The sequence below is a fragment of the Onychomys torridus genome, chromosome 1, assembly GCF_903995425.1.
Source record: "Onychomys torridus chromosome 1, mOncTor1.1, whole genome shotgun sequence".
Lineage (NCBI taxonomy): Eukaryota > Metazoa > Chordata > Mammalia > Rodentia > Cricetidae > Onychomys > Onychomys torridus.
This window is the reverse complement of record NC_050443.1, coordinates 143637093-143659983: the sequence shown is the minus strand read 5'-3', so window position 1 is coordinate 143659983 and position 22891 is coordinate 143637093. Positions and strand designations below refer to the sequence as shown.

Below are 22891 nucleotides of genomic sequence, written 5' to 3'. Positions count from 1 at the left end.
CTTTGAAAGCAGGACCCTTCAAAACCAAATTGTCTCTCTCCAGTGCTCTGCAAGTTTTCTATAGTCCTTGGAACTCTGTCTGCATACATCACAGAAGGAGACACAGCCCAAGGGCTGGCTATCAGCACTGACCATAAATGTGGGGCTGGCCATGGCACGGGTCAAGCAACCACATGGGACAGGGGTTCTGTTGGAAATCTTGTTTTTTAAAGAAGACTGTCAGGGCAGATTTATTAGGTCCTAAAAAATGCCATTTTCATCAAAAGGCACCACATACACACAAAAGTGTGTGTTTGTGTGTATGTGTACATGATTATCATGCATGTGTGTGTGTGTGTGTGTGTGTGTGTGTGCGCGCACGCGCGCGCGCGCGCGCGCGCGTGCACGCGCGCGCGCATATTTGTCTAAGATGGTGCATATGCATACATGTAGAAACCAGAATTCAATGTTAGGTATCTTCTTAAATCATTCTCCACTTTGTATTTTGGGGGACAGGGTCTTTTACTGAATGTGGAGCCCACACACTTAGCTAGACTTAATAGCCAGCAAGTCCCAGAGACCAACCTATCTCTGCCTCCTCATTGGGGATTACAGTCACCGACTGCCACACCTGGCTTTTATGTGCGTGCTAGGGATCACATCTGGGTTCTCAGGCTAGAGGAAGTGAGAAATTTTAGAAGTAAGAAATCATGCCCAATGCGGATTGTCTGCTGTCATGTAGGTGCTGGGAACTGAACCCTGGTCTTGTCCATGAGCAGTGAGTGCTCCCATTAATATATCTCCCATGAGCAGTGAGTGCTCCCATTAATGTATCTCCCATGAGCAGTGAGTGCTCCCATTAATGTACCTCCCAACTTCCATTTCTAGCCTTCTCTTGAAAGCACTTACTCTCTACCTCTATCGAGCGGCTGACGGCAGAACCATATCAATATAGATAATTAAACAAGATTACTTGACTCATAAGATAGAGCATGTGAAAAATCCAGACATGAAAGCCAAGAGAATAACAAATATAATTATGGTTGGTTTTTCTTTTGCCGGGGCTGGGGGGTGGAGGGAGTGAACAGAGGGATTTGTATATGTTAGGCCAATATGCCACCGAGTTACATTTCTAGTCCTAAGAAATAGGATTTCTTGGTTCAAATGCGGATCTGAGCTCTTAGTAACAATGAATGGAAAGTTACCAAGCTGTGGGTACAGCTCGCCAGCTCATGAAAGATTAATCAGTCCCATCCGAAGAGGAGACCTTGTTTTCCAAATCTAGGCAGATTTCTGAGGCCTAACCTTTTCCAAATGAAACTCAGAATGCACTTTAATCAATTCTAAAAACAGTTTCTGCACTGCCATAGAGGTCATTAAACCTTTCTGAAATAAATATAGATTTCTATTCTGGGAGATTACATTGTTTGCGATTATTTGCTGCCCTCCTGGAAGAAGGTTATACCCTCCCATCGCTACATGATGTACAATATTCTCAGCTGGAAGAATTAATTATACTCCCACCTCGTCCTGTTGGCCAGCTTGGCCATGTGGCTGGTTTCCACCCACTGAAAGTAAGTGGAGCACTCCACAAACAGGCTTGACAGTCACTTCCTTCCTTCCTCTCTACCACTAGACTGTGTCTGAGGGTGGGCATGGTGGCCTGTTCAGTCCGGACCTGAGGCAAAGAAGTTCCCTGCAACAGTGCTCTCACTGTCATGTAATATAAAAGATGTTGCTTTAAGCCACCGTCTAAGGCCAAGTGATACAACCACTTCATTCTTGAAACCAACGTGCCGACCGGGAGAGGAATTACCACCTAGAGCTGTCTGAAGAAATGGGCAGGTAGACAGGTTTTCCTCTTAGAGAATATTCAGACTGATGACAAAACACACAGAAAATCACGTCTGCCTTTTCCCATTTTAAGTTTTTACCTTCCGCACAGCTGCTCTGGGGCACAAGGGACAGGAACGGAGCTACTGGTTTGGCTGACCTTTAGAAGACCTTCAGGAAAACAATAGTGAGTTCACAGAAGACAACGGCCAGCCGGTCTTTGCACAGGTGTGCAATTAATGTCTAACTGGGGGGATATAAAACAAGAATCACAGTTATAAACTTAACTGGCAGACCAGGCTCCTGGCAAACCAGGAAATGTAACTGTCTGCCAATGTGATGAGAAGTAGAAATCTTTGAAGTACCTGGTCTGGCTTGACTCCTTAGTCTTAGTGGCTGCCTGCAAATCTGACCAAGGCCTGAATACCTGAACCGTTTTTTCAAACACCAATTAAAAAGAACTTGATGAAAAACCAAAAAAAATATATATATATATATATTACTTGATCTCTGTCTTAGTTAAAGTTTCTATTGCTACAATGAAACACCATGACCAAAAGCAACTTGGGGAGGAAAGGGTTTACCTGTCTTACACTTCCACATTGTAGTCAGTCCTTCATTGAAGGAAGTCAGGACAGGAACTGAAGCAGGGCAGGAACCTGGAGGCAGGAGCCGATGCAGAGGCCCTGGAGGGGTGCTGCTCCTCTTGGCTTGCTCAGCCTGCTTTCTTTTTTTTCTTTTTTTTTGGTTTTTCAAGACAGGGTTTCTCTATAGCTTTGGAGCCTGTCCTGGACTAGCTCTGTGACCAGGCTGGCCTTGAACTCAAAGAGATCCACCTGCCTCTGCCTCCTGAGTGCTGGGATTACAGGTGTGAGCCACCACTGCCCGGCCTCAGCCTGCTTTCTTATAGAGCCCAGGACCATCAGCCTAGGGATGGCCCCACTCACAATGGACTGGGCCCTCCCACATCAGTCACAAATTAAGAAAATGTCCTACATCCTGATCTTACAGAGGCATTTTCTCAGTTGAGGCTCCCTCCTCTCAGATAACTATAGCTTGTGTTAAGTTGATACAAAACTAGCCAACACTGTTTCACAGATGTTTTTCCAGAAGCTAGTCTTTTTAAACCACGTAGGTGTTCCTTTTTACAAAATACCTTTAAAATAAATCAAAATGATTTTATACTTTTAAAAAACCTGATCTGTATGAAAGTTAGCGCAATAAAAGAAACTAACGCTTCAACAAATGCATATCTTGATGAATTCTTATAAATGAAAACACCCGCCAACACCTAGCTCGCAGCCAGGGAAGAGCACCATGCCTGGACACTCCCCACCCTCCCTCAGGCCTCCCTCCCTCAGTCCTCCCTGCCCCGGGCTGCCCTGTCCTGGCTCCCGTCATCTGGGCTGCTTCTGTCTAGTTCTGAGCTTTGCATAAAGGAAGTCACAGAACAGGTAGGTGTGTCTGACTTCTCTCTCTTGTAGCATTTACACAGTTTGTCTCGTTCTGGGTAAGAGCCCTGTTTCTTTTCTGATGCTGAGTAATACTGTATATCTATACCACAGTGACCTTTGACTCATTGGGATTGTTTCTGATCAGCGCCATTTATAGACTCCCAAATGCGCTGGAGGAATGTATATGTTCATCTAGTTGAGGATACATACCTTTTCAGGAAAATGAGTGTAGTTGCCAGCTCACAGAATGTGTTCAGCACTAACTGGTATTTCCAAACAGCTTTCCAAAGTGGGTAAACTCACTTACACTTTCATCAACAGCACACAATAGAGTGCATGTCTACATCTCTGTGAATATTCATCAGGATTCATTAGTTTTAAATTTCAACCATTTGTTTGCAAAAGTCTTAACAGGCATTCTCCTGATGACTACAAATGCCATCTTGTTCAGTTTAAAACCTGGGCTTTCTGTTGTTTACTCTCCTGGAATTGTCTTCACATAATTTAGACAGGTCTAGAAGCTATACACTCTGAATTTGTACTGATGAGGCAAAGTTTGTTTTAATGCATATGAGACACAGACAACACTGTGTTCTCCAGCGGCCCAGAAAGTACCCGGGGATTCCTCATGTGAACACTGCATTTGGCTGAAATAAAGAGAGCTATCTCTGTCAGCCCCGAAGGAACCAATGTTACAAATCACTGTTCTCCTCTCCTTAAACTTCAGGTCCAACCACACGGAAGCAGCGGAGCCCAGAGCAGATCAGTTGCGTTTATGCAGACCCTCTAGAAACACTGTTGCCAGCAAGGAATGGCTTACCCCACAGGCCTGGGAAGCCCCAGGAAGCCTCTGCTCAACCTGCAGTCCTCCCATGTCCCATCCGTCCATGCGCCACTGTCCCCTCACCCCCATTCTGCCGCCACAGATCTCAGAAAAGATGTGCCAAGCACCAGTTTGGATAGCCCAAGAAGAGATCTCATCCTTCCTCAACCCAGGGCCCCAGGAACCAGTGTCCTCAACAGTGAGTTCCTCAGTAACAACACTCTTTCTCCTCAAAGCGCCCTATGAGCCTGAGGTCCACAATCCACTACCTCACTGATCCCCTCAGGTCCACTCAGCACTCCCATTTTGCAGACAGAAACAGCCAAAGCAGGTTAAGAGTGCTCAGAGATAGGGAGATGGTAGAAATTAATTGAGATGGCCAACCGGGTGCCTGGAAACCATCCTCCATTTGTTACTGCATGCCAGAGTTCTACTTCCCTGGTTCAATCTCAACCAAGAGCTGGGCAACAGTGAGAAGAAGCTGGGGAAGAAATGCTGGTCCAGCAAACCGAGAGTCAAGGACAGAGAAGGGTCACATTTGATGCCACAGGCGCCATCTGAACTGCAATCAACAACCCCACAGTGGCTCTGACCGGGCTCCATCAGATGGGCACACTCAGCCGGCTCCGGTATCTGGGCAAACTAGTCCTGAGGCCAGAGGCTCACCACGTTTTCTTTGAAAGTTCCCAAGAAAATGACTGCTACACTGTATAAAGTCCAGGGCCCCCGAGCTTTATGACCTCCTTTGCTTCCATGTGCAGGAGCAGGTGTGACAATTTTTCCCTCTGGCAGGCAGGCACTCCCTATGTAGACCAGACTGGCCGCGAACTCACAGAGAGATGCCCGCCTCGGCCTCCCGAGTGCTGGGATTAAAAAAGTATGTACCACCAGGTCCTCCATTTTTTCAGTGGGTTTTTGTTTTTTGTTTTCCAACTGGCCACTTTTTACCTTGAGAGGTTAACTGCTGGCACAGCCTTCCCTCTATCAAAGAGACACTGTGTCCCAGTGAGACTCTTGAATCCTCCAGCAGGTAAAATGAGTTTGGGGTCCGGGCCACAAAGGCCTTCAGCTGGCTTTTCCTGTGTCCTGGGGAACACCCCCAGGGATTTTGTTTCTTGAGGATGGCCACAAGAAACCCCAAATGAATCATATCTGTTTCTCTTTTCTCCTGAAACTGGAGGGACATGCTGCTTTGCTCCCTGCGGCTCTAAATTCACCAGACAAAAGGGGTAAGGGGACAGGCGTGAGAGAACACAGAAAGGGTTCAGAAGCATACTTGGTGGCTGGGGTCACACTTCACTGGGACAACTATAAATCTTAAATGGTAAGGGCTAGCTGATGGAAACAAGGGTTCCTCAACCCAGGGACAGGGACTGCCAGTGCCTGACCCACCACAGTGGTGACCGGTAAAGCAGAACCTTCAGGCATGTCTGCTACTGATAAAAAGAGCTCAGATGTGTTTTAACAAATATTTTTGAAGGCCTATTCGGGGTTGCCTAGCTTCTCCCTCCCTGTACAGCCATGAGCAGGGGGCCCTGGCCAGCACCTGCCTATGTTTTGTTATTCCTACCACCACCAATTCTGGGACCCAGTCCTGGAGCCATAACCACCCTCTACTGCCTCCCCAAAGACACGAAATCACAGGGGAACCGGCAAAAACAATGCACAGAAGGTCCTATCAGCAGTGGGCTATCTAAACGTCTTCTGATGTCCCAGAAAGCCCGCCAGGGCTAATGTTTCCTTCATCCGTGTCTCTCCAACATCCTTTCCTTGATGGGGTTCAGGGAGCTACTCCCACAGGGGTAGCTCTGAAGGAAGCCAAGGGGACATTTCTAGAGACAAAAATCTGACTCTGCACCCCAGGTTGAAGCCAAGATTCCCTCTTACATAGATAGCCCAGGAATCACACTCACCAAGCAACAGGGACAGTCCTCACAAATATGTATAGGTATTTCAGATCACAGGCATCTATTCCTTGCTCATACTAATTTCCAAGAGCCAAGGGAATACATGAACGAAATAGCACCAGCTGAATGCTAGCTGTGCATGGACACTCTTTTTTTTTTTTTTTTAAAAAACTTTATTTGATGTGCATTAGTGTGAAGGTGTCTGATGCCCTGGAACTGGAGCTACAGACAGTTGTGAACTGCCATATGGGTGCTGGGAATTGAACCTGGGTCCTCTAGAAGAGCAGCTGGTGCTCTAAACTGCTAAGCCACCTCTCCTGCCCCACGTATGGCACTCTTAAAGAGGCATAGGTCCTTAAAAAGAATCAAGCTGAGGGTGGTAGGTGGTAGCTCAAGCCTTTAATCCCAGCACTCACGAGGCAGAAGCATGTGGATCTCTGAGTTCAAGGTCAGGCCTGGTCTACAAGGAGAGTTCTAGGACAGCCAGGACTACGAGGTGGGGAGAGGGGACAACAAGCAAGCAAACAAACAAATAATATCAACAGAAAAGACAAAACAGGAGCCTTGAAATTGAAGGGAAAAATTCACAACAGTCACCAGGAAATAAATCATGCACACCAAGCTCTCTACCCCACAGGTTACATTCCTACAACAACGTGCTTCTTTTTCCAAGCAGCATCAAAAACTCCATGCCTGGGATTCTTCACACTATCACCTGACCCTGGATTGACAAGCACCCTCTGTCCCCACCCTCTGTAAGAATCTCCATTACTTCCCTCCTCCTATCCCCTCCCTCCTTCTCCTCCCTCTCTCTTCCTAACCCATTCCACAGCAGGACTCAGATACTGTCCCCTGTAAAAAAAAAATGTCACCTTAGAGGCAAAAATCAATGAACTAATTTAGTACAATATAAAAGTTGAAATAGCAGCCAGGCGGTGGTGGCGGCACACCTTTAATCCCAGCACTCGGGAGGCAGAGCCAGGCGAATCTCTGTGAATTCGAGTCCTGCCTGATCTACAAAGTGAGATCCAGGACAGGCTCCAAAGCTACACAGAGAAACCCGGTCTTAAACAAACAAACAAACAAACAAAAAGTTGAAATAGCATGAGTATCAGCTCTCAAACATATCATACTCTCAGAATTAGCTGGATTTATCGACTAAATTCCTACTCTTTCAATTTTGATTAGACATAAATCCTGCAGGCCCCTCTGCCATGCCCAGCTCTAGATGAACTCCTGAACTGCTCTGGTTTCTATTTCCTCATGCTAAAACATAAAAAGAATATGAACCTTCTGGAGAAGTCTGGAAAGCTCAATAACATGCACTTCCACAGCTAAGACAAGGCCACAGACATTTGCAAACATCGGCGAGAATATAAAAGTGGGGCTACTGTAGCTCACACACGGGTGTCCAGAGTAGGTACCAGCAAAGCCACTTCAGCAAGTCCTACCCCGTTCATCTCCAGGCCCAACCATTCTGTTCCCAGACATATTTCCACAACAGATGCCCATGTCTGTTCAACAATGAAAACAGCACAAAAGTGCTTCCCGACAGTGTCCGAATTTCTTTTCTGTTGGTGTGATAAACACTGGGGTGGGAAGAAGTTGTTTCATCTTACACTTCCGGGTACCAGTCCATCACTGAGGGAAGTCAGGGCAGGAACCTGGAGGCAGGAACTGAAGCAGAGATCATGGTTACTGGCTCACTCCGCTGGCTTGCTCATCTACCTTTCTTATACCTCCTGTTAAGCTTCGAAGCAGGGACACATGTCTGAGGTGCCTATTTAACACAACAAAGTGAACCTGGCCAGGTTCCTCCCAGCATCCCTCAGTCCCTACCTGTTTTTTACAGGGCCCTCCAGGATAGCATACCCTGCCCCCTACCTTGAACTTCCCTAGCCCAGGGGCTGGGCTGCCCTTCCCCATATAATCCAACCATTTTAGTCAGCTGCTCTCTTTGAATCTTTGGGCCTCATGGCTGCTGCACCTAGCTCCTCTCTCTCCCTTTCCTTCCCTTCCCCCCTCTTCTCACGAGGCACAGCTCAGTCTGGTTATGTCCACTCTGGACTCCTCCAGATGTCTCTGTCTCTGCCTCTGGCTATGCTCCCCACATATCTACAATAAACATCCTCCTCCACCATACCTAAGAGCAGTCTTTCCTTCCCTTTCCTTTTCATATCTTTTTATTCATTTGGAGCCAAAAAACCCAAGACCAGTCATATCCTTTCCTTTTTATTTCTTTTTTTTTTTTCATGAACAACCCAGGACCACCCATCTAAGAATGGTGCTGCCCACAGTGAGCTGGGCCCTCCTCCATCAATTATCAATCAAGAAAATACCCACAGATACATCCAGAGGGCAATCTGAGGAGGCAATTCCTCAGCTGGGGTCCCCTGTATCAAGTGGACAACCAAGATGAATCATTACGACAGCAGTGTTTATATTAGCCTCAAAGGGGCAACCAGCTCATGCCATCCACGGTAAGATGATAAAAAGTAGGATATCCAAAATATAGAACGCAAATCAGCAACAAGCATGAACCACCCATAACCCCGTACAACAGGGGAGATTCATCTTCGGAACACAACAGAGAGAGAAACCAGGCATGGAAAGTCACACTCTGTGATACTACATATATACAACTCAAAACAGACAAAGGTAATCTAGATATCAGAGATAAGTGTAGTGATTGTAAGGGACCACAATACAAAGATGGCCGGCTTGATCTCTGGCTTCCTTGAAGAAAGTAAGAGGGAGAGTTTGGTAATAAAGGAGAGGCAATCCCAACCAGCTGCTGCCTTTACAGCCAAGGGCTGCTGGTCTGTTGGGATGAACACAAAGATGGAGAAGAGGAAGCGGGAGGAAGGAAGCGAAGGAGAAAACTCTTTCAGACCCGACCACTGCGCTTGCTCCGTTTCCTCACATTTTCCCTTAGAGTAAACAAAAGGCAGGCTCGGTAAACTGAGGCAAGGGAATCTCCAGTTTTGTCGTCAGTCTGGGCTACACAAGAGACTCTGTCATCGAATGGGAGAGGGGGTGGTGCAGAGAGGGAGAGACAAAGAGAGACAGAGACAGAAAATCTCTCACCAAGAGACCCAAACTGAAACACAAACATCAACAAATACGAGTTTATAGTCTTGTCTCAAATCAAGCCAACATTTATATTGTAAGAAACATCGGAAATGGTTTTATTTGCAGTGTGTCAATACAACCCAACAAAAGTAGCAGTTCCATGCTCCTTGGGGCTCGGCTAATACAAACAGGGATTAGTGAGTCTTCTGAGACTTAGCGTAAGCTCCACTGCCCAATTCCATTAACTAAATGAATTTTTTTTAAAGCCACCTTCTTCTGAGCTACAGCGCTCCTAACACTACACCAGAATTGCCTCCAATGAACCAATTGCTTCTGTAATGAAATTAGCATGAGGATGCTTACTCTTAACAAGCCTTTCTGCGCGCACATCCATAGACACGGCTTAGAGCTGTGCCTGTCCCAAGAGTCTTCATACTGAGAATGTCGCTTCCAGCATCCATCATTTAAATGAAAAGCGCAAGACTGGAAAAAGCAAACAGGTCTAAGCTTAAAAGCCTAAGGGGGAAATAAAACCCATCAGGTGCTGCTGCTGGCTATTCTCAGGACCCCACATGCCCTGGGCAAAGACAGCTCCATCTCCAGTGCCTGGGGAAGGAGGCGGGTGGTTTCACAGGAGCCCTAAGGTCGGCTCTCGCTCACCCAAGCCAATGCCATTGTTCTCTTCCTACGGTGTCTCTCCCATACACACAAGGCACAGTCAACAAACCTGGGCTCCCGGATGGAATGCTTTACCTAAAATATAAAGACAACTAGAGGAACTAAAGCTAGCAAGATAAAACTGTAAGAAAGAAGCCGGCGGGACAGTGATATCAACTGCATTGTATCCTGGATGGGGGGGGGTGTGTGTGTGCAAATCTGTGACATCAAATATGGAAGACAAACAGCTCTTTGATAAGGTAGCAAATGCTTTGACGCTCTTATCCCGTCCCTTGAAGTCTGGGCAGCTGTTAATAGCAAAGGACACTACCTAACTTTTGAGAGTGGGTTGTAAAGGGAGTTTCCACCTGCTTTGTGGGGCTGCCCGCTGTACTATTGGTTTTCAGTGAGAACTCACAGGCTGCTTTTGGAGGAGAGTGTCACCTAACTCTAGGAAAATCAAATTATCATCCATGATGGGGATGGGCATTCTCTAGTCCATTTCTTCAGTTTTCACCTATATCATGCCCAGCCTGACGTGACATATGCCAGGCAACACTACAGATTTTATACTAGCTATCTCCAGAATTTAATTCCTTAGTGTAAAATCACTATCTATCTATCTATCTATCTATCTATCTATCTATCTATTTCACCCTCCCTCCCTTCTTCCATCTCTGGAACTCTCCAGACTAACCCATGGGAGAAACCCACCCTGCATCCTCAAAGCCCAACTACATGGGACCACCATGCTCAGTCATCATGGAGACAAATGAAGTCACCTTGCATGCCCTGCCAGCAGTAGTCAATTGTGAGCCCAGCCTCCTTCTGATAACCAAGACCCTCCAGAGAAGTTCAGTCCCCAGCTGGGTGCCAGGCAGTGTGACTTCCTCAGCAGGATCACCCTGCCACAGAATCTGTAAAGACTAGCAAACTATTTTTTTTATTTATTTTTATCTTATGTACATTTGTGGTTTTGCCTGTGTGTATGTCTGTATGAAGATGTCCGAAGCCCTGGAACTGGCGTTCCAGACAGGTGTGAGCTGCCATGTGGGTGCTGGGAATTGAACCTGGGTCCTCTGGAAGAACAGTCAGTGCTCTTCACCACTGAGCCATCTCTCCAGCCCCCTAGCCAACTATTTTTAAGCCACCTTTTGTGGTAAGTTGTTTTTGTTTTTAAAATAATAATCACCTAAAAACAGAAATAGATGTTATACCCTTAAAAAGACACCACAGCTGACCTGGGATCAGAGAGAAGTAATGGGTTTGTGTTGTCTGCCCTAATTGCCCTGTGAAAATTAGAGACCTTAAAATTCAGAATTTAGAAATAGCTAACACGGAGCCCCACCTCCTCGGCTGGGCATTCTTGTTGCCAAGCAGGCCCTGTGGCTGCCTCCATTAACAGAGTAAGTTTAGGTCATGTAACCTTTACAACCAACTCTAGGAACACAGTTTATTAACCGTGTGTGTGTGTGTGTGTGTGTGTGTGTTTTGGAGACAGGTGTCTTGAACTCACGATCAGTACAACATCCTGAGTCTCTGGGAATCCAGGCCTGTGCCACAGACTCAGCCTATTTACCCCATTTCACAGAAGCGAAAGTGAAGCGTAGAGCAGTTCAATAACTCACCAGAGTTCACAGAGTAAGAAACAGATCCTACATTCCAGTTAGGGATCTGGGCTCAGAACAACAGTATTGATTTACATGTGCAGGAAAGCTTGACAGTCACAAGTCCATGGACAAAGATGGCAATCTCAAACTGCCATTTCAACGACCATCACATGTCCAGCATCACTGGTGCCTAACTTATATGGCCCTGCTCTCCTGAGCTCTCATACCTCAAGGTACAGTCCCTGCCTGTCACCCAGATTCCTGCTCCCTGCTCCCAATTCAATGACTACGTCTGAGAATGAGCCACTACTGGGGCCCACTGCAGACAGGCCTAAAACCCCTGCCTCCTATTCTGTCTCTGTACCTTTGTGCCTCCCCACTGGCTATGTGCTCAGGGTTCCTCCATCAGGACCCTGCATGTCATAGAAATATAATTATTATTTACCAAACTTAAGGGTATATCACCTTACTCACCAGCTTTCCCATTAGGGAAATTTCCACTGAATTCTAACAGGAAAGAAAAGAAGTTGTAAGCTCCAGCTACATGAAGCAGCCACTCATGCAGCCTCTCCAGTCCTCTCACAAGGAGCCCCGACAGTGCTGATGTGCAGGTACGAACCAGCTCTCTTCCTATAAAACCGAGTGTTGCCCTGCCTTTCTGTTGGCTCTGTTATTTACCATCTTCCTGAAGAACAGCAAAGAATCCTGCACCACTTCCACAGTCCTAGAAGCCGACAGTGCCTCCCTGCCCATTGCACCACTCCCTAGAGATGCTCAGTGGTCTCTCACTTCCCCTGAGATCCCTTAAAGATCTCAGAGACCACTCCTGAGCATCCACAGGAGAACCTGACTCAACTCAAACACCAAGCAGATAAAAATAAACCCCTGTCTTGAGCTGGAATTTTGCCCAACTTTAAATTTTTATATATTCTTTCTGGACAATAAAAACACCAAACCACTTTATAGTAGATCCTTGTTTTGTCTTCTAAAGTCCCTGGCTCAGAGCCTTTGCAACAAAGTATCGCACAAAGAAAAACTGAACGTGACGGCTCAATGAAATTGCAATTTAGTCTATTTAGAAGGAAGATATCAGGGTCAACCTCAGTTATTATATTCAGAAATAGCGTTTCAACCCACAAGAGACCCTCCTGAAGTGCTGTATTAGCAACTTAAAGATGTCTTTCTTCAATTCCATACTAAGTTCAGAGGTCTCTCAGCTTTACAGGGAGCAATACAATAAGGATTCAGAGACACACAAAGGAGAAGCCAAAACTACAAAACCAAGAATGAGAGACAAACTACCCACAAAGATCATTTCTGCAGCCACACACCATCCCAAGGAAAGAATAAACATTCCCAATAGTGGGGATTATATGTGATTATTGTCACATGAATGCACACACCAAAATCATCCCAGTGCCTAAGCTGAACACAGTAGCACATCTCTGCAATCCCAGCACTTGGAAGTTCAAGACTATCTATCCCCTGCTAGATGGTGAGTGTGAGGCCAGCCTGGGCTACAAGAGATCCTATGTCAGTGTATACACACACATACACACACACACACACACACACAGAGAGAGAGAGAGAGAGAGAGAGAGAGAGAGAGGTTTCATAGTATTTTAATAGCAATACTTCAAAACTTTGAAATATAATGTTGAACAAACACTACAAACATAGTAGAATTGTGACTTCAAATGAACAAACAGGACACTGCTACAAATCTTCTATTTAAGTTTAATTGTGGTTTAAGGCCAATATAAAGCTCATGCACACTGCTGATAAAAGTATAATCTTAAAAAAAAAATACTTTGGAAATCTACTTGACAGTATCATCTAATCCAAACACTAAATTAGAACCCCTATCTTGACTCCTATTCCCAATACATGTGTATACATGTATGCATGTATGCAGACTCAAAGTCTCAATTACCACAACAACTAGAAACATCTCCAGCACTCACAGAATTAACCTAGTTTTTGATTTATCAATACCTGTAGTTTCTTCCCAGACAGTTTGGGCAACACTTTAAAAGTACTTTTAGGCACTGGAAATGGAGTCCAATGGTAGAATACTTAACATGGTTGAGGTTCTGAGTTGGAGCCCCAGAACTAAAAACAAACAACCCTTGCTTTTAAAAGTAATGATTCCCCCCGCCCCACACACACACACACTTTAATCTCTCTCCTTAGCGCACTTGCATGCTATCTGATTTCTGTTGTCCTGCAGTCCCCTCCGGCCGGGCCCACCCCCACCCGCAGAACTCACTTTTGCTATAGTAACTCAGTCAACTACAGCGACCAGGGAGGAGGCAACGCCAGGGCTCCGAAGGATCATCAAAAGGCCTCCTGGACGCCGGGGGCTAAATGAATTCCCCCTTCCTACTGCACGGGTGGACACTCCTCCATGTTCATCCTTTTAAATCTTCCCAAGCAACTGCCACACTTACCCGCAGCCACCCGACTCAGCACCTTCCCCAAAATTTAACAGTAAAACACCCAAAGTTTGATCACGTGTCTTCTCATTCCCCTTACAATGGGAGAAAGGCCAAGGAGGCAGAAAGAGCAAAAGCCGGCATGGGGAAGAGGGTTAAGGTTTCTGTGGGAAGTGGGGAGGGAGGCAATGAAAATCTTCTGGTTTGCGTTGATGATGACATAATTTTATGATTATATTAAAAGCCAACGACTCATGAATTTTGAAAGGTATGTTAATGATGTTTATTACATCTTAACTTTTAAAATTAAGCTTAAATAGTTAAACGTGAAGAACCCATCAACTTACTGGAGAGCGATGTACGAAAGGAGAAACAAGATTAACAACTAAGTACCGTATAAAAAATCAACTTGAACAAATTAACTATAATAAGCAAGGAGGCTTAGGTTCCCATCTAGTCCAGGAGACAATCAAGGTCACTGATCTGGGGGATCGGCATTCCTGATTAGTCTCTGGCTCTCGGTCTGATTCGATACATTATTAAGATGAGCGGACCCTCAGAGGAGAAGTGCGGAAAGCCAGCGCTGGGGGACGCCACAGAACGTTGTCAAAGCGAGCGACACGGCCTGCGCCGGGTCAGCTAGCTGCGCGCCGTCAGCTCCTGCCCGGACCGCCCGCGAAAAGTTGCCTTTGAAAGTTGCAAGCGGAGCGGGCGAAGGGGATGAGACTCACCAGCCCCGCGGCCGGGGAGCGCGGGGTTCCCCACGTGCCTGCGCAGCCAAGTGTGCCTCGGGACGCTGCCACCCGCCCAGCTGGACCTGACACCGCAGGCCCTCAGGAGCTCTCGCTAGCCGCTGAGCTTAGGGCGGTCCCTGAAGGCCGCGCCCCACCCCTCCCCCACGCCCAGACCCTGCAACACCAGCCAGAGCCACCTGCCGCTCCAGGACCAGGATAAAGGGGTTCTAATCGCCGCTCCCTCCAGGCAGACGGTCTACCGATCTTACCCCGAGACGCCTAGGAAAAGGGCGCTGCATCGCACCCCGGCTCCAAAAGGCGGGGAAGGTACTCAAAGGCCAGCGCGCCCCACTCCGGGTCGGGAGGCGCCGCCCCCTTCGAGCGCCAGCGGTGATCCCAGGCGGCTGCTAGCCGAGGCAACCCCACAGACCTCCCCAAGGCAGTCCCAGGGCCAGTGTCGCCGCGCGCGCCAGCACGCACCAAGAGTGCGAGGCTGGGCACCGGCTTGGCTCGGGACAGGGTCGGAGCCGAGGCGCCTCAGATCGTCCCTGCAGGGGACAGGAGCGCAGCACTGCCACTACTCACCTCCAGCGCGGCTGGTCTAGAGCTGGCGCAGGGCGGGCGGCCGGCGGGGCGGGACCGGGAAGCGCGGGGCGGGGCCTCGGGCAGCGCCAGACTCAAACTCCAGTTGCACCGGGAGCGCAGAACTGGATCCTGCAGCGCCGCGCAGGAGTTCCCCGCGGCTGCCCGGAGCCACCGAGTACAGGGATTCAAGGGCAGGGGCACCCCGGCCGGGGATCTGATCGGGAGGTCAGCCAGAGACTAGCGCGCTCTTTGTACCCAAGAGCCCGCCGTGGAAAGCCCAGTGCGCCTGCGCACCGCCGCGACTCTCCCAGGCGCACCTCCGCACCTCTGGTTCCTACGCACCGGCGCGACCCTCCCAATCGCCGGAGTGAACGACATCCTTTCCTGGAGGGTCCTCGTTGCGTGCAAGTTATCGACCAGGGGAGCTGGGTGCACCTGGTGCAGGTTAACATCCCAATAGCGCCTGTGTGCAGTGCTGTTAAGAAGTTGGTTTGGGGACCTAGATGGAATAGGCGACTCGAGTTTGCGAGTCTTCAGCTGGACCTCTTTGGAGGGGCTGGAAACTTCCAGCTAACCAGGACGCCGCAGAGGCCTAAGTGCATTCCTGTCTGGCGTCCTAGATGACTCGGCCTGGCTCCAGGGCGTGGAGCCCAAGAAAGAAGTCAGTTGTCCTAAAAGCTCCATCTGGAGCAAGGACAATAGAACCACAAGAGATGAGCTGGGGCCTGAGGCTCTAGTCCTCTTTCAAGAAAGTGGTTAGGGACAGGAAGGCCGAGTAATCTGTTAAAACTGTCGGGGTGTCACAGTCTGGAGGCAGAAGGATCAGGGGTTCCCGTCATCCTCTGCTACATAACAAGTTCCGGGCCAGCCTGGGCTACATGAAAAACAGTAACCAAAACAAACAGAACGCGGGCTGTGGAGGCTCTGATTGTCTGAATGGGAGGGATTTGAACCCCCGTGAGTGGGAGCACACACAGACACAGCCGATGCACCCAGTGGACCTTACCCACATCTCACTATCTGTTAACTGCTTAGAGAAGAGCCTGAGGTTATGTGGGGAAAGGCTCACCCTGGGGAGAAGCTGTGAACCAAAGCTTCCTTGATCCACCTGGAAACACTCCTGTGAATTCTCCAACTGCTGCCCCTCCCCCGGGCCAGATGGTTAGAACAAGCAAAAGAGAGCCCAGAATGCTCATTTTCTCAGCACTTCGCTGCTCTCTGGGACCCTGACAGAGAGCAAATCATTGTCTACTCGGGACCTCAGTTTCTACATCGATTAATAGGGCCCTTGGACTCAGTAGCTGGTCTCCCACATCACTCATGCCCTAGTGCCTGCCACCTGGCTCTGTTAAGGATGATTACAGTCAAATGTGTTAACCGCCTGAGAATCAGAGGCACCGGGATGCCTAGGTTTTTAAAGTGTCTTCAGCTGGCTAGCTAGACTACTCAGTCGGTAAACTCTAAGTTCAGGAAGACTGGCCACCTTCATAAATAAGGTGGGAAGCCATCCACGAAGACACCCGACTTCATGTTCTGGCCTCTGCATGCATACACAAATGCATGTTCACCTGCACACACTAATGTGCACACACATGACCCATACACACACAAGGAAAAAATAAATAATGCCCTTCACCCCCAGAATTCCAAGTCTTAATCTCCTCTTCATTTCTCCCTCTTTACATTTAGTCAGCAAGTATTAAACATCTGTAATCTCAAATGGTAGACAAACGTGATCAATAAAAAAACATAGCAGGCCTATGATGGGGCTGCAAGCCTTTAGCCCCAGCAGTTGGGAGGCAGAAGCAGGTGCATCTCTGGGAGTTCAAGGCCATCCATTGCTATATAGTGAGAACCTGTCTCAAAAACAAAATAGCAGATTCAAAATTTCAGGTTTATATTTCACACTTTATTTTAGATTTACTCAGTTTTTATAAAAAAATTTTTTTTTTGAGACAATTTCTCTGTGTAGCTTTGGAGGCTGTCCTGGAACTCACTCTGTAGCCCAGGCTGGCCTCGAACTCACAGAGATCTGCCTGCCTCTGCCTCCTGAGTGCTGGGATTAAAGATGTGCACCACCACTGCCCGGCTCTCTTTTTTTTTTTTTTTTTTTTAATTAAAACCAATTGACACATATAATTTACCCTCTCTATGCACAGCTGGAGTGTTGGAGTGTAGTCACAACGTTATAGACAGACCATTGTCACTCATTTCAGAGTGACTTCATCACCCTGATTAAAACACAACAAAAAACCCAGAACCATCAGCAGTTTCCCTCACCTCCCGGCCCCTGGCAACCACTACACTGTTTACTTTCTGTCTCCAGGGTCTGCCTGTTTTGTTTCATAGGAACAAAAGCATAGCAATATGTGGGCTTGGAAAGCTAAGGTGTCTTTCACTGTGAAGATTCATCCAGGCTGCAGTGTCCATCAGTACTTCATCCCCCACCCCAGCTCACCTGCAGTGAGATGGTGCCAGGGAATAACCATAAGAGAACATCAGCCTTGTGAATGGAATCGTTTACAGGGAGATGTTTCTTGGAGGTGCACCATGCAAAAGAATTGTCAGACATGTCAACATGTACAGAAGCTCTTGAACTTATATAAAACACACAAGCAGTGATGTGCAGCTCTTCCAGAAGAATTCTAATTCCATCAAGCAATCGCTCTGTGCACACACAGGTCTTCAACTGCTGTGTAAGAATGCTGAGGTACACACTGGAGGGATGTTAGGAATAGGTTGTTCAAGCTGAACTGTAAGAAAAGAGCCATTTGGATCAGTGAGTGAGCACTCATCCTTAGCTATGAAGGAAGCCCATACCCAGCCTCTGAGTATGGAGCAGCCTTTTCTGTTTATATCCATTCAGTAAAGTTTCCTCTGAGCCCAAGTGCCTTGATATCATCTCTCTGATTTCAGGGAAGGACATCGGGGTGCAGGTGAAACTGGGTTTGAAGACTGAGGGAAGACAGTTGAGCCATCCAACCTGAAGTAGGGTGATTTGGGCAGAAGTAGGTTTAGCCAAGGGTTCTTAGCAAAGATTTCAAGTGGACCTTTGGGGGTGATTTTTTTTTTTAAACACTACTTTTCATTTTAAAATTGTGTGTGTTGTGTTGAAGAATATTCCTTTACATTGTGTGAAAATGTGTCACTGTGGTTGGTTTAATAAAAAGCTGAAGGGCCAATAGATAGGCAGGAAGAGGTTAGGTGGGACATCCGGTGACAGAGAAGTCTCGGGGAAGAAAAGCGGAGTTGCCAGCCAGATGCAGAGGAAGCAGGACATGCAGGAGGAGAGGTAAAAGCCGCAAGCCATGTGACAGCACACAGATTAATAGAAATGGGTTGATTTAACTTATAAGAGCTAGTTAGAAACAAGCCTAAGCTAAGGCTGAGCTTTCATAATTAATAACAAATCTCTGTGTTATGATTTGGGAGCTGGAGGTTCAAGAAAGTGTTGTATGTGTGTGTGAGTGTGAGTGTGTGAGTGATGTGAGTGCATGTGCCTGAGGAGGCCAGAGATGTTGGATCCCCTAGAGCTGGAAATACAGGTGGTTGACTCGGGAACCAAGTTGCTGGCAACCAAACTTGGGTCCTCTGGAAGAGCATCACATGCTCTAACCTCTGAGCCACCCCACTAGCACAAGAACTTTGGAGACCTTACTATCATAAGGGGAACTCATTTGTTTTGTGGTAGATGGGCTTTTCCGTGATAATGACCTAGAACTGCTTCTGCCAGCAATGCTTCAAGTCTGTGCTTGGGTTTTTATTTGTCGGTTTGTTTTATTTTGTTTTCTGAGACAGCTCTTGCTCTGTAGCCCAGGCTGACCTTGAACCTGAGAGGTCTTACTGCATCAACGTCCAGAGTGTTGGGATTTCAAGTGTGAGCCACCACCCCGTCTCCTTTTAGTGCTGTTTTAAAGCATTTTATTTAAGCTTGCAAGAACCAGGAGTAGTTTTGCCTCATTTTTTTTCCCTTAACGTTTATATACACACATTGTCTGAAAAATCAACAGGTCAGTAAGTTTCAGACCACTTGGTGTGGCTTGTACGGCAGTGGGTATATACAGCTCACCCAGGTGTGTACCAAGTAGTACATGTGGTAATGGTGTAGATAGCTGTTCTTGCCATTTCAGAATGCTGTGGAACACTGGCCTCGCACAGCGGTTGTCAACCTGTGGGTCTCGACCCCTTTGGTGGTTGAGTGACCCTTTCACAAGGGTTACAGATCAGATATTTATATTACTATTCATAACAGTAGCAAAATTACAGTTATGAGGTAACAACGAAAATAATTTTATGGTTGGGGTCACCCCAGCATGTACTGTATTAAAGTGTCCAGCATTAGGAAGACTGAGAACCAGTGGCCTAGCAGTTCACCTCTCCAGGAAATTGTAGCAATAAGAAGTAACCTCTTCACCAGTCCTGGTGGTCCACACATAATCCCAGTACTCAGGAAGCCCAGGCAGAGGATCACAAATTAGAGGCTAGGCTGGGCTGCATCGTGAGATCCATTTTAAAAAAAATGCTGCCAGGCGGTGGTGGTGCACGCCTGTAATCCCAGCACTCGGGAGGCAGAGGCAGGTGGATCTCTGTGTGTTCGAGGCCAGCCTCCAGCCTGGTCTACAGAGCTCGTCCAGGACAGGCTCCAAAGCTACAGAAAAACCCCGTCTTGAAAAACAAACAAACAAACAAACAAACAAAAAAAAAAAAAAAAGTGCTCTCCAGGCTCTTAATAAATTTTCCCTGTCTACAATATGTGAAATATACAGAATATGGTTCATAGACTTTCTGTCAGTAACTGCAAGTCAACAGCTACCGTGTAGCTAATGTAATTATATGGGGATTTTCTACCCCACGGGGGTAGGCACTCTAACTAATTCAATGGTGAACTGTACCTCATAGGGAAACCTGTGAAAGAGTGTTCAATGTTCATCTGTTATTTCTGACTTAAAGTTCAGGTCCGACATTCAAAAAAAATTATTATTATTATTTTTATTTTATTTTTTTTCCAGAGCTGAGGACCGAACTCAGGGCCTTGCACTTGCTAGGCAAGTGCTCTACCACTGAGCTAAATCCCCAACCAGGTCCATCTTTTTAAAATAGCTGAGTTAAAGTATCAGTTTCATTTCTTATATTTGTTTCCACACTGCTGTTTCTGTTTTTCATCCAGGTTTCGTGTGTGTGTGTGTGTGTGTGTGTGTGTGTGTGTGTGTGTGTGTGTGTGTGTATGTGTATGTGTGTGTGTGTGTGTAGTTGGAAGATTTCCTGTGTCCCAGTCTGGTGGCAGTCAGGACAAATCTATCTCACTCATTCGTGTCCCCCAGGTAAGCACACACAGGCTTATATTAATTATAACTGCATGGCCATGGCTCAAGCCTTGCTAGGTAGCTCTTAGATCTTAAATTAGCCCATAACTATTAAGCTGTGTATCACCACATGTTCCATGCCTTTATCTGCATCCCATTACATGTTGCTCCTTGGGCAGTTCCTGGCGGCTCCCCCACCTTCTTCCTGTCTCTCCCTTTGAATTTCCCACCTGCCTCTAAGCTGCCTTGCCATAGGCTAAACAGCTTTATTTATCAACCAATCAGAGAAACACATATTAGAGTCTTACAGAAAGACATCTGTGTGTGTGTGTGTGTGTGTGTGTGTGTGTGTGTGTGTGTGTGTGGTGCATTTTCATGTTTGTGCATGATTGTGCATGTGGAGGTCAGAAGTTGATGCTGGGTGTCTACTCAATTGCTCTCCACCTTATTTCACAAGACAGGGTCTCTCCCTGAACCTGGTGCTCACCAGTTCAGCTGGATTGGCTGGACAAGCCCCAGGGATCCTCAGCTCCACCTGTGCAGTGGGATTACAGGGGCACACCACCATGCGCTGCTCTTGTACATGGGTGCTGGGAACAAAAGCTGATCCCCATGCTCATGCAGCATGCTCTTTACTGGCTGAGCTATCTCCCCAGCCCCTCAAATACCAGTTTTAAGCACATAAAAGTTATCATTGTTGTTTTCTGTACAGTTACAGAATTAATTCTTATTATTTTAATAATTCATTTTAGCAATTAATATGAAGCTCAGTTGTTGTTCTTGTTGTTTGAGACAGGGTTTCTCTGTGTATTCCTGGCTGTCCTGGAACTAGCTCTGTAGACTAGGCTGGCCTCAATTTCACAGAAATTCACCTGCCTCTGCCTGTCATTAAAGGTCTGCACCACCACCAGGCTTATTTTTTTTTTTAAGCTCAGTTTTATCCTTTAAATATCTGCGCATCAGGCTAGGTATGATGGAGCACACCTTTGATTCCAGCAATCAGGAGACTGATTTTTTTTTTTTATTCCAGAAATCAGGCAGATTTTTGTGAATTTGAAGGCAGCCTGATCTACATATAGAATTCCAGAACAGCCAAGAATACATAGATAGATCCCTTCTAAAAAGAAACAAAGGGGAAAAAAAAATCTCTCCATCAAAATAACTAGGACTCAGCCCCATAATGGCACTTGCCCCCAAGTCTGTGGTCCTGAGTTCAGTCCTTGGGGCCCATATAGTTGAAGGAAAGAATTCACTATAAGATGTCCTCCTCCACACATACAAAGTAATCAGTCAATAAATGCAGAAATGTTTAATGTCTTCTTCATCATCAGGCTGGAAGAGCTCCTCAGCCTTGAGCATCCTGCAGTTGGGAATCCATTGTCTAAGTGTTCCAAGAGGGAACATGAAACAAGGGAGTAGGTCATGAGGAGGTGAAGAGGACACCCAGGCAGAGACACCAGAGGCAAAAGAGACCTTTTGGACAAGAGGAACCAGGACAGGCCCTGGGGGTGCTTTTCTTCTTTACACTCTTCCGTTCACTTTTCTTCCTCCTTCCTTCCCTTTTCTTTCTTCCTCCCTTCTTCTCCTCTCCCTCCTCCTCCCTCCTCCCTTCTTCTCTCCCTCCCTCCCTCCCTCCCTCCCTCCCTCCCTCCCTCCCTTCCTTCCTTCCTTCCTCCCTTCCTCCCTCCCTCCCTGCCTCCCTTCCTTTCCTTCTTTCTTTCCTTCCTTCCTTCCTTCCTTCCTTCCTTCCTTCCTTCCTTCCTTCCTTCCTTCCTTCCTTCCTTCCTAGTGGAGCAACCCTCTGTAGTACAGTCTGGCCTCGGCCTCTCAAGTGTTAATTACAGCTCTAGTGGCCAGCCTGGTCTACAGATCAAATTCCAGGACAGCCAGGGCTACACAGGCAAATCCCAACAACAAAAACCCAAGAAACAAACTCAAGGTAGGATTGATAGCTCAAACTTGTTATCCCAGTACTCAGGAGGCTGAGTCAGGAGGATTGCTACAAGTTCAAGGCCAGTGAGGCTATATAATGAGTTCCCAGCCAATCTGAGCTACAGAGTGAGACCTTGTCTAAAAACAAACAAAACAACAATAACAAAATAGCACTGGCAAGTTGGCTCAGCAGTTAAGAAGAGCTCTTGCTGCTTTTGACAAGGACCTGGGTTTGGTTTCCAGCACCTACATGGTGGCTTACAACTTCCTATAACTCAGTTTCAGCAGATCCAATACCTCTGTGTAGATGTAACAGTCTTTTTTAAATAAGAAACACAGAGCCAAATGCAGAGTTAATAGCTTAAGAGGTCAGAGCAAGAGCTGAAAACCTTACCCTTCACTGCTGCTGCTGTCCTTACCCTCAGCAAGAGACCTACTTCCTGTGTGTCTGTCCTTTTTACTGACTTTCTGTTCTGCCTTCTCATTGGTTGACCTCCTCATCATCACTGCCTGTCTGTATAGACCTCCAGGTCTTCTATAGTTGGTATTGAGATTAAAGGCATGTGT

At 46.9% G+C, this 22891-nt stretch overlaps 1 protein-coding gene across 3 annotated transcripts in view; it reads right to left on the bottom strand.

Annotated features, from left to right (window-relative positions):
• Positions 1 to 15114, bottom strand: part of Kank1 (KN motif and ankyrin repeat domains 1) — a 204031-nt gene extending 188917 nt beyond the window's left edge. Inside the window, exon 1 of one of the 3 annotated variants that reach the window (XM_036208220.1) lies at positions 15090 to 15114. The gene's annotated coding sequence lies outside the window, so the exon portion shown is untranslated. Of the gene's footprint in view, positions 1 to 14501; positions 14570 to 14773; positions 15063 to 15089 lie in introns of those variants that run through there. The other 2 variants (XM_036208203.1, XM_036208212.1) reach the window with 2 other exon arrangements.
• Between the last annotated feature and the right edge of the window lie 7777 nt (positions 15115 to 22891).